Consider the following 8,465-nt stretch of genomic DNA (forward strand, 5'->3'; position numbering starts at 1 on the left):
CGGCTGAGTAAATCTCCTGGCACTCTCGCATCCTCCGCAGGTCAGCGGGATCCTCTACCGCGAGGAGCACGTCCTCGGCGTAAGCCGAGAGGACGACCTCCACGCCCGGCCCTTGCAGAGCCAGTCCCGTCAACCTCATCCACAGGAGGCGCAGGAAAGGCTCCATGCAGACGGCGTATAACTGGCCGGACATGGGGCATCCCTGGCGCACCCCTCTCCTAAAGCGAAGGGGCGCCGTCAAGGACCCGTTAACCTTAATCAGACACTCCGCGGCGGCGTACAAAAGTCGGATCCGGGCGACGAAATGCGTCCCGAACCCGAAAGCGCGCAGAGTTCCGAGCAGATAGTCGTGATCCACCCTGTCGAACGCCTTCTCTTAGTCGAGAGATAGGAAGGCGACCGACAGACCAGCCTCCTGGGAATGATGGATGAGGTCCCGGACCAGATAGATGTTGTCGTGGATTGTCCGGCCCGGGACCGTGTAGGACTGGTCGGGGTGGATCATGTGGTCCAGCACGGCACCAAGGCGAGCAGACATCGCCCTGGCGAAGATTTTGTAGTCCGTGCTGAGGAGGGAGACCGGGCGCCAGTTCTTAAGGAGGCGGAGATCGCCCTTCTTAGGCAGCAGGACGATGACTACCCTGCGCCAAGAGAGGAGCATCTCCCCGGTCGCCAGACTTTCCCCCAGGACCCGCGAGTAGTCGCCCCCCAGGACGTCCCAGAACGCCCTGTGGAACTCCACGGTCAGCCCGTCCAGCCCCGGGGATTTTCCCCTCGAGAGCCGGTCGAGGGCACCGGTCAGCTCCGCCAGGCTTAGCGGAGCTTCTAGATTTTCGGCGCCCTCCGGGCTGACCTTTAGCAGGTCCTCCCACAAAACTCTACGTGCTTCCTCGCTGGACGGCTCCGGAGAGAACAGGGCCCCGTAATATTCACGGGCCCTGTTGTTGACGCCCTCCGGATCCGAGACGAGAGAGCCGTCGTCGGCCAGCAGCGTCAAGAGCTGCTTACGGACACTCTGCCTTTTTTCCAGCGAGTAGAAGAAGGGGGAGCCGCGGTCCAGATCCCGCAGGAACCGGATCCGCGACCTCACGAACGCGCCTCGGGACCCGACGAACTGCAGGTCCTTCAGCGCGGCCTTCTTTGCTTCGTACACCGTCCGCAGGGCCGGGTCCTGGACGACTTGACCGAGACGGGACTCTAGGTCGAGCACCTCTTTTTCTAGGCGCCCGACCCTGGCCGCCCGCCACTTGGTCGACCCCCTCGCGTACTCTTGACAGAAGACGCGGACGTGAGCCTTGCCCACGTCCCACCATAGCCTCAAGGAGGGGAAGCCCCCCTGCTTCCTTCTCCAGTCGGACCAGAATCGACGGAACGAGTCCTGGAACCGCACGTCCTCCAGCAGCCGGTTGTTAAAATGCCAGTACGCGGACCCCGTCCTCGCGTGGAGCGAAGCGAGCTCCGCCCACACCAGGTGGTGGTCCGAACACGGCACCGGCCGCATGGAGGCTGCCGGGACGCAGGAAACATACGCCCGAGACACGTAAAGGCGGTCGACTCTGGACCATACTACTTCAGGCCTCACCCAAGTAAAGGCGCTGGAGTCGGGATGGAGATTTCGCCAGACGTCCACCAAGTCGAAGGACCCGACCAGGTCCCTCAACTTCTCCATCGCCGTCATGCACTGCGGGGCACCGGAGCGGTCCCTCGCCTCGAGGGTGCAGTTAAAATCCCCCCCGAGGACAATGCAGTCGCCGACGTCGACGGAGCCAAGAAGAGCGGACACCTCTTCAAAGAAGCGCGTTTGCTGCGGGCCGGGCTGAGGGGCGTACACGTTCATGAGATGGAGCGGCACGTCCCCCAGGCGAACCGTGACGTGCAGCAAGCGGCCTGGCACGGGCTCCTCGACCCCCAAGATCTCCGGCTGAAAATGCGGGGCCAGCAAGATGGCCACCCCACTAGAAGTGGCGGTGAGGTGGCTCATGCGGACCTCTCCTTGCCATTCCAGGAGCCACGTGGCTTCGTCTCCCGGAACGGTGTGGGTTTCTTGCAGGAAGCACACCGCATATTTCCCCTCACGCAGGAGCGAAAAATTGTTAAATCTACGGCGTGCCTCTCTGCTGCCGTTGATGTTGAGGCTGGCTATGGTTATCTCCATGGCAAAAGCATAGTGCAACCTCTACCTAACCTATTGTGGGGGGGGGGGGGGGGGAGTGGAGTCGTTTGTTGACCTCCACTCCTTCAGCAGTCCAGCGAGGAACTTTTTCAGCCGGCGCAGCTCAAGGCCCTGCGTCCTTGATAAGGGCCCGCCCGCGGCCATGGTTTTACCAGCGGCGTGGACGGAAGCGACGAGCAACACCGGCTCAGACCATCTTTCCAGGGCCAGTCGGGCTTGGTCGCGGCAACCCCGGCACTGGACCAAAAAGTCCCGGAGTTCCTTTGCAGGAATGAGGAGGGTCTCAGCGGCGGACGCGAGCAGATCCACCGCCTCACTGGCGATGGACTCGAGATCTTCACCCGCGTCCCCCACCGAGTCCCCGTCCCCCTCCGGGAGGTCGCCGCTAGCAACCGGCCCGTCGACCGCACGAGGTACGGCAAACGGCCCGGCCGTTCCATCTGGCCCTGGCTCTGCCCCGATCCCACCCCCAGGATCGTCGGCAGAGGAGTCCCCACTGGGCTCTTTTAAAATTGGTCGGGAAGCGACAGCGGAAGGGGTTCCTCCTCCGCCCCAGGAGCCGGGGAACACGGAGAGACCTGGTTTAGGAAATTCTCCAGGTCCACCAAGTCCCTCAGCTCCAAAGTAGGGGGCGAGGGTTGTTGTTCTTCCCCCTCCCCGCCGCCACCCCCCAGCCCAGCGTGTGGATGTATGTTAAAATTGTTTGCAGTGTCAGTTTCTGCCGAGTCGAGCAAATCTCGGGGGAAGTTGGGTATTGGCTGGGCGGGCTCAGGTTCGGCCTTTTCGGCCCCGCCCGCCTCAGTCCCCGGGACGCTCGACCCGGCGGCTACGCATTCTTCCGCTGGCCCCACGCCCCCCACGACAGGCAGATCTTTCACGCCATCCCCGGGAGGCAGCGGCTGGGCAGCCTCGACTGTCTCACCCTCCCTGGGGACAGATTCCTCAGTTTGGGGGCGCCGGTGGGGGACGCGGGACACGCGGCGGGCACCGACTCCTCCGCGGAGGGATGTTGTTCGTCCTCAACCTCATTGGAGCGGCGCCTCCTTTTTTTCCTGGGGGTGCGCGGTGGCAGGGAGACCCCCATGTCTGCCGAGGCCTCCTGCTCCAACCCCCCTTTTCCTTTTCTTGCCCGCGCCCGGGCCCCTCTGTGGTGTTGTTCAAGGGCTCGGGCACGGGCTCAGGGCACCCCGCGCTCGCCGATGACTGGGTTGGGCCGAGCGCGGTAAACAAGTTGTTTGGCGCACCGAGGGGACCCGCCTCTAGATGTTTCGCCTTGTTCCGCGCCTTCTTTCCGGTCGGACGCTCTCCCTCACCCCGCCGGAGGCCGTGAAAACAAAGGCCTCCGACGATGCCCGCGCACCTACGGCTCCCGGCACGCGGACGCAACTAGGGGGAGGGGTGGCGGCGGCGCCAGCCTTGGCCGCCCTCGGTGGTTTGGCGGCCTTGGAGGCGGGGCAGTTCTTACGAACATGCCCCACCTCCCTACAGGCATGGCACCGCACGCCGTCCGACGTCCAGAAGACACGGTAGGCAGTCCCCTCGTGCACCACATTAAAATGTCCTTCCGTCGTCTCCTCCCGCGCCAGCCGGACAAAAAACTGGCGACGGAAGGAGAACACGTGGCGCAGGCTGCTCTCCCTGAGGCCGAGCGGTATGGGGTTAATCCCCGACCTTACCTCCTCCAGTTAGTGTAGGTGAGGGAGGAGGAGCTCAGCGGGAACAAAGGGCGGGACGTTCGATATGATGAGCCTCTGCGCGGTGGCCTCGAGAGGGTCCACCGGCAGGAACGTCCCGCCCACCGTGAGCCCCCTTTCAAGGGCCAGGGGCACCGCCCGCTCCGACCCCAGGAAGAACACAGCCTTCCCAGACATCTTAGAGGCTGCGACAATGGCCGAGGGACCGACTACCCCAGCCATCGCCCGCACGCACTCCTCGATGCTCATTGTGGGGTGAGTGTAGCTCTTGACCCCGTGTTTCTTAGTAATCAATCTGAATGGTGGAAGGGCAGCAGGTGGCGCAGGAGGTGCCGTGGATGTGGATGCCGCCTGCGCATACGTCCTAGCTGGCCCTGCCACCGGCGTAGATGGGGTTGCCATCACGGGGTCCCTTTAAGGGCTACACCCACCCCAAAGTCACAGGCCTTAATGGTCTTTATTGGCCTCGTTTGTGTTTTGAGCAGAGGGAGCTCTGAAAGAGGCACACTTCTCCCCTAGTTAACGATTGGGGAGGGGCCTTGTTCCCTCTGCTCAGTGTCTTAATTGTTTTGTTTTTTAAAATTAGGAGGAAGGGCTCTCAGAGAGAGAGGGGAGAGACAGAGAGAGAGAGATAGAGTGAGGGGGTGCGGGAAAGAGGGAGACTACAAGGGCAGGTCTCCCTCACAGCGATGGGTGGGTGTTTTTCTTGGGGTGCACTCCCCAGATGATGGAAAAAAAGAAACACAGTCTTTGGGGTGGTCTTCGGGTGGGGGGAGAAGATGTCTTCACCTGGGGTAGCTGGAGCCACCCAGGCACACACTCCCAACGATGTTCAATAGGGTGATTAAAGCTTCTTCAGCCAGGTAGCTCCAGCTATCCCAGGCTAGGCAATGGGGGAGGGGTGCTTCAATTGTGTGTGGGGCCTAGTTTTAAGCAAGGCCCCCACACACACCCCCCGCGATGTTCCGGCCCTCGAAAAATCTTCTTTCCTCCCCCCACCGATACAACAAAGTCTATTGGGGAATGCACCAAAACACACCCACCTGTCGAAGATGTGGAAATGACTCTCCCTCCTTCCACACTGGATGGTGTTTCCTCAGGTTGTTCTTTCCCCCTCTCTCCAACTCTCTGTAGTTGTAATAAATGATAATTGTTCAGCTCTCCACCTCTCCCTCCGGATGTTGAATGGGTAGCAAGCTAGCCCTTTCCTCCTCTTCCTGGGCTGGTCTCAGGGCTCACTCCAGGCCTTCCTCGGCAGGAGCAAAGTTGGTAGCTCCCTCCCTCACAGCAGCTCAGCTCCAACTGATTAGGCCACACCTCCACTGCTCCACAATTGGCCCTTGTGCATGAAACTCTTTTAGGTTACTCAGATCACTGGATTCAAAGTCCACCAACAGTAAACCTACTGCACCTGGTATTCTGAGGTGGTCTCCCATCCAAGTACTAACCAGGGCTGACTCTGCTTAGCTTCCAAGATCAGACAAGATTGGGCATTTTCAGACTAGTGTGGCCGTAGCCCAAAAAGTTATTTGCAGGTGCAGCAGGTAATCAGGAAGGCAAATGGAATGTTGGCCTTCATTGCGAAAGGGATGGAGTACAAAAGCAGGGAGGTGTTGCTGCAACTGTATAAGGTATTGGTAAGGCCGCATTTGGAGTACTGCGTGCAGTTTTGGTCACCTTACTTAAGGAAGGATATACTAGCTTTGGAAGGGGTACAGAGACGATTCACTAGGCTGATTCGAGAAATGAGGGGGTTACATTATGATGATAGATTGAGTAGACTGGGTCTTTACTCCTTGGAGTTCAGAAGGATGAGGGGTGATCTTATAGAAACATTTAAAATCATGAAAGGGATAGACAAGATAGAGGCAGAGAGGTTGTTTCCATTGGTGGGGGAGACTAGAACTAGAGGGCACAGCCTCAAAATACGGAGGAGCCAATTTAAAACCGAGTTGAGAAAGAATTTCTTCTCCCAGAGGGTGTGAATCTGTGGAATTGTCTGCCCAAGGAAGCAGTTGAGGCTGGCTCATTGAATGTTTTCAAGTCAAAGATAGATAGATTTTTAAGCAATAAGGGAATTAATGGTTACAGGGAGAGGGCGGGTAAGTGGAGCTGAGTCCACAACCAGATCAGCCATGATCTTATTGAATGGCGGAGCAGGTTCGAGGGGTTAGATGGCCTACTCCTGTTCCTAATTTTTATGTTCTTATGTTCTTATGGGAGCTGGGCCAGCATCCCCATTGAAATGCAAGAGCTAATCAAGCCGTTCCAGCGGCGAAAGGATGAGCTGTCCATTCAGGCAGACTGCCTGTTGTGGGGTAACTGCGTAGTGCTACCAAAAAAGGGCAGGGAGACGTTCATCTCTGATCTCCACAGCGCACACCCGGGTATAGTAATGATGAAAGCGATAGCCAGATCCCACGTGTGGTGGCCCGGTATCGACTCTGACTTAGAGTCCTGTGTACGGCAATGCAGCGTGTGTGCTCAGTTGAGCAACGCGCCCAGAGAGACACCACTAAGTTTGTGGTCCTGGCCCTCCAGACCATGGTCGAGGATCCATGGCGACTATGCGGGCCTGTTTCTCGATAAAATGTTCCTCGTGGTGGTGGATGCTTTTTCAAAATGGATTGAATGTGAAATAATGTCGGGAAGCACCGCCACCGCCACCATTGAAAGCCTGAGGGCCATGTTTGCCACCCACGGCCTGCCTGACATACTGGTCAGTGACAACGGGCCATGTTTCACCAGTGCCGAATTTAAAGAATTCATGACCCGCAATGGGATCAAACATGTCACCTCGGCCCTGTTTAAACCAGCCTCCAATGGGCAGGCAGAGCGGGCAGGACAAACAATCATACGGAGCCTTAAACGAGTTACAGAAGGCTCACTCCAAACCCACCTGTCCCAAGTACTACTCAGCTACCACACGAGACTCCACTCGCTCACAGGGGTGCCCCCGGCTGAGCTACTCATGAAAAGGACACATAAAAGCAGACTCTTGCTGGTTCACCCCAACCTGCATGATCCGGTAGAGAGCAGGCGGCAGCAACAAAATGTAAACGATGGTCGCGCCACTGTGTCACGGGAAATTGATCTGAATGACCCTGTGTATGTGCTAAACTATGGACATGGTCCCTAGTGGATTGCGGTCACGGTGATAGCTAAAGAAGGGAGTAGGGTGTTTGTAGTCAAACTAGACAATGGACAAATTTACAGAAAGCACCTGGACCAAACGAGGCTGCGGTTCACAGACTGCCCTGAACAACCCACAGCAGACACCACCTTTTTCGAACCCACAACACACACCCAAAGGATCAACGACATCACCCCAGACCAGAAAATCAAACCCATCATGCCCAACAGCCCAGCAAGGCCAGGCTCACCCAGCAGCCCTGCAGAGCCAACAACATGCTAGCCCAGCGAGGGCACAGCCAACACACCAGAACAGACATTTGTAACAAGGCGGTCCACCAGGGAAAGAAAGGCTCCCCACTGCCTCACCTTGTAAATAGTTTTCACTTTGACTTTGGGGGGGAGTGATGTTGTGTATCTGTAAAGCATGCACTCCCAGGTTCCGCCACCAGAAAGCGCATCCCCTGAAGTCCCAAGGGATCCCAGCATCCCTTGGGAGTACTGTATATAAGCCGGCCCCTAAAGCATGTTCCTCACTCTGGAGTGTCTTAATAAAGACTGAGGTCACTGTTACTTTAACCTCCCTGTGTGCAGTCTCATTGTTAGGAACACAATACCTCTGACTCCTCAAACCCCAGAAAGTCAGCATGATCCCCAGATGAACTTTGTCCCCATGTGGCAACTGGTGGGCTGCAATGCTCAGCAGGAGCAATCTCCTCCCCTCCCTCATCATCTCCACCATGTCCTGATGTAGAGGCTCCCTCAAGAGATGCTGTGCTGTGTCATCTGGAAGTAGAGAACAACAGATAAATGGTTAGCAGCAGGGGAGGGGGCAGGGTGACATGAGGAAGGTGGCATTGCACAGGTTCATTTGAAGAGCCGCCACAACTCCATATCTCTCAAAGCAGCATCGTGAGTCGGGCCATCCATTTACATACCCTCACTACCTGAAGGGGGCTCAGCATCGCCTCTGGCAACTGTCCGAGCTGGGTCTCCGATTATGGCCGAGACCCTCTCCTCCACATCTGTGAACGGGATTGTTTGAGGCGGATCCCCGCCTGTTCGCAGCTGCTCCCATCTTTTATGGGAGTGTTTGCCTGCAAAGAAAAAAATAGAAAGGGGTCAGATGGGGTTTCTCTGCTGTTGTGGCACATATGCCTACCAGAGTATATTAGGTGATACTGTGTGAATGTTATTGTTGCTTCCGTTCAATCTGTTTGGTTGTTGCATGTGCTTCGTCAGTATTTGTTCACAGATTTGAGGCATCTAACATGGGGGCTGTAAGTGACCTTTCAGAACGGCATAGCAGCAGTTGGAGTGTATTGCGAGGGACGATGTAAATGATAGAGTTAATGTGCATGGATCATTAAAAGCCAATGAGTGCTGAAGTAAGCCTTTATCTTTATTATGCATTGTGATAGCCACCCCACAGCATGTTGAGAGGAACCACATGTATGACAAACTTC

The 8,465-nt window shown here is 57.0% G+C and overlaps 1 pseudogene; it reads right to left on the reverse strand.

The window, feature by feature from the left end:
* Window positions 1-5,266: 5,266 nt before the first annotated feature.
* Window positions 5,267-5,385, reverse strand: LOC139276515 (5S ribosomal RNA; annotated as a pseudogene).
* Between the last annotated feature and the right edge of the window lie 3,080 nt (window positions 5,386-8,465).

Source organism: Pristiophorus japonicus, chromosome 11 (genome assembly GCF_044704955.1).
Source record: "Pristiophorus japonicus isolate sPriJap1 chromosome 11, sPriJap1.hap1, whole genome shotgun sequence".
Taxonomy (NCBI): Eukaryota; Metazoa; Chordata; class Chondrichthyes; family Pristiophoridae; genus Pristiophorus; species Pristiophorus japonicus.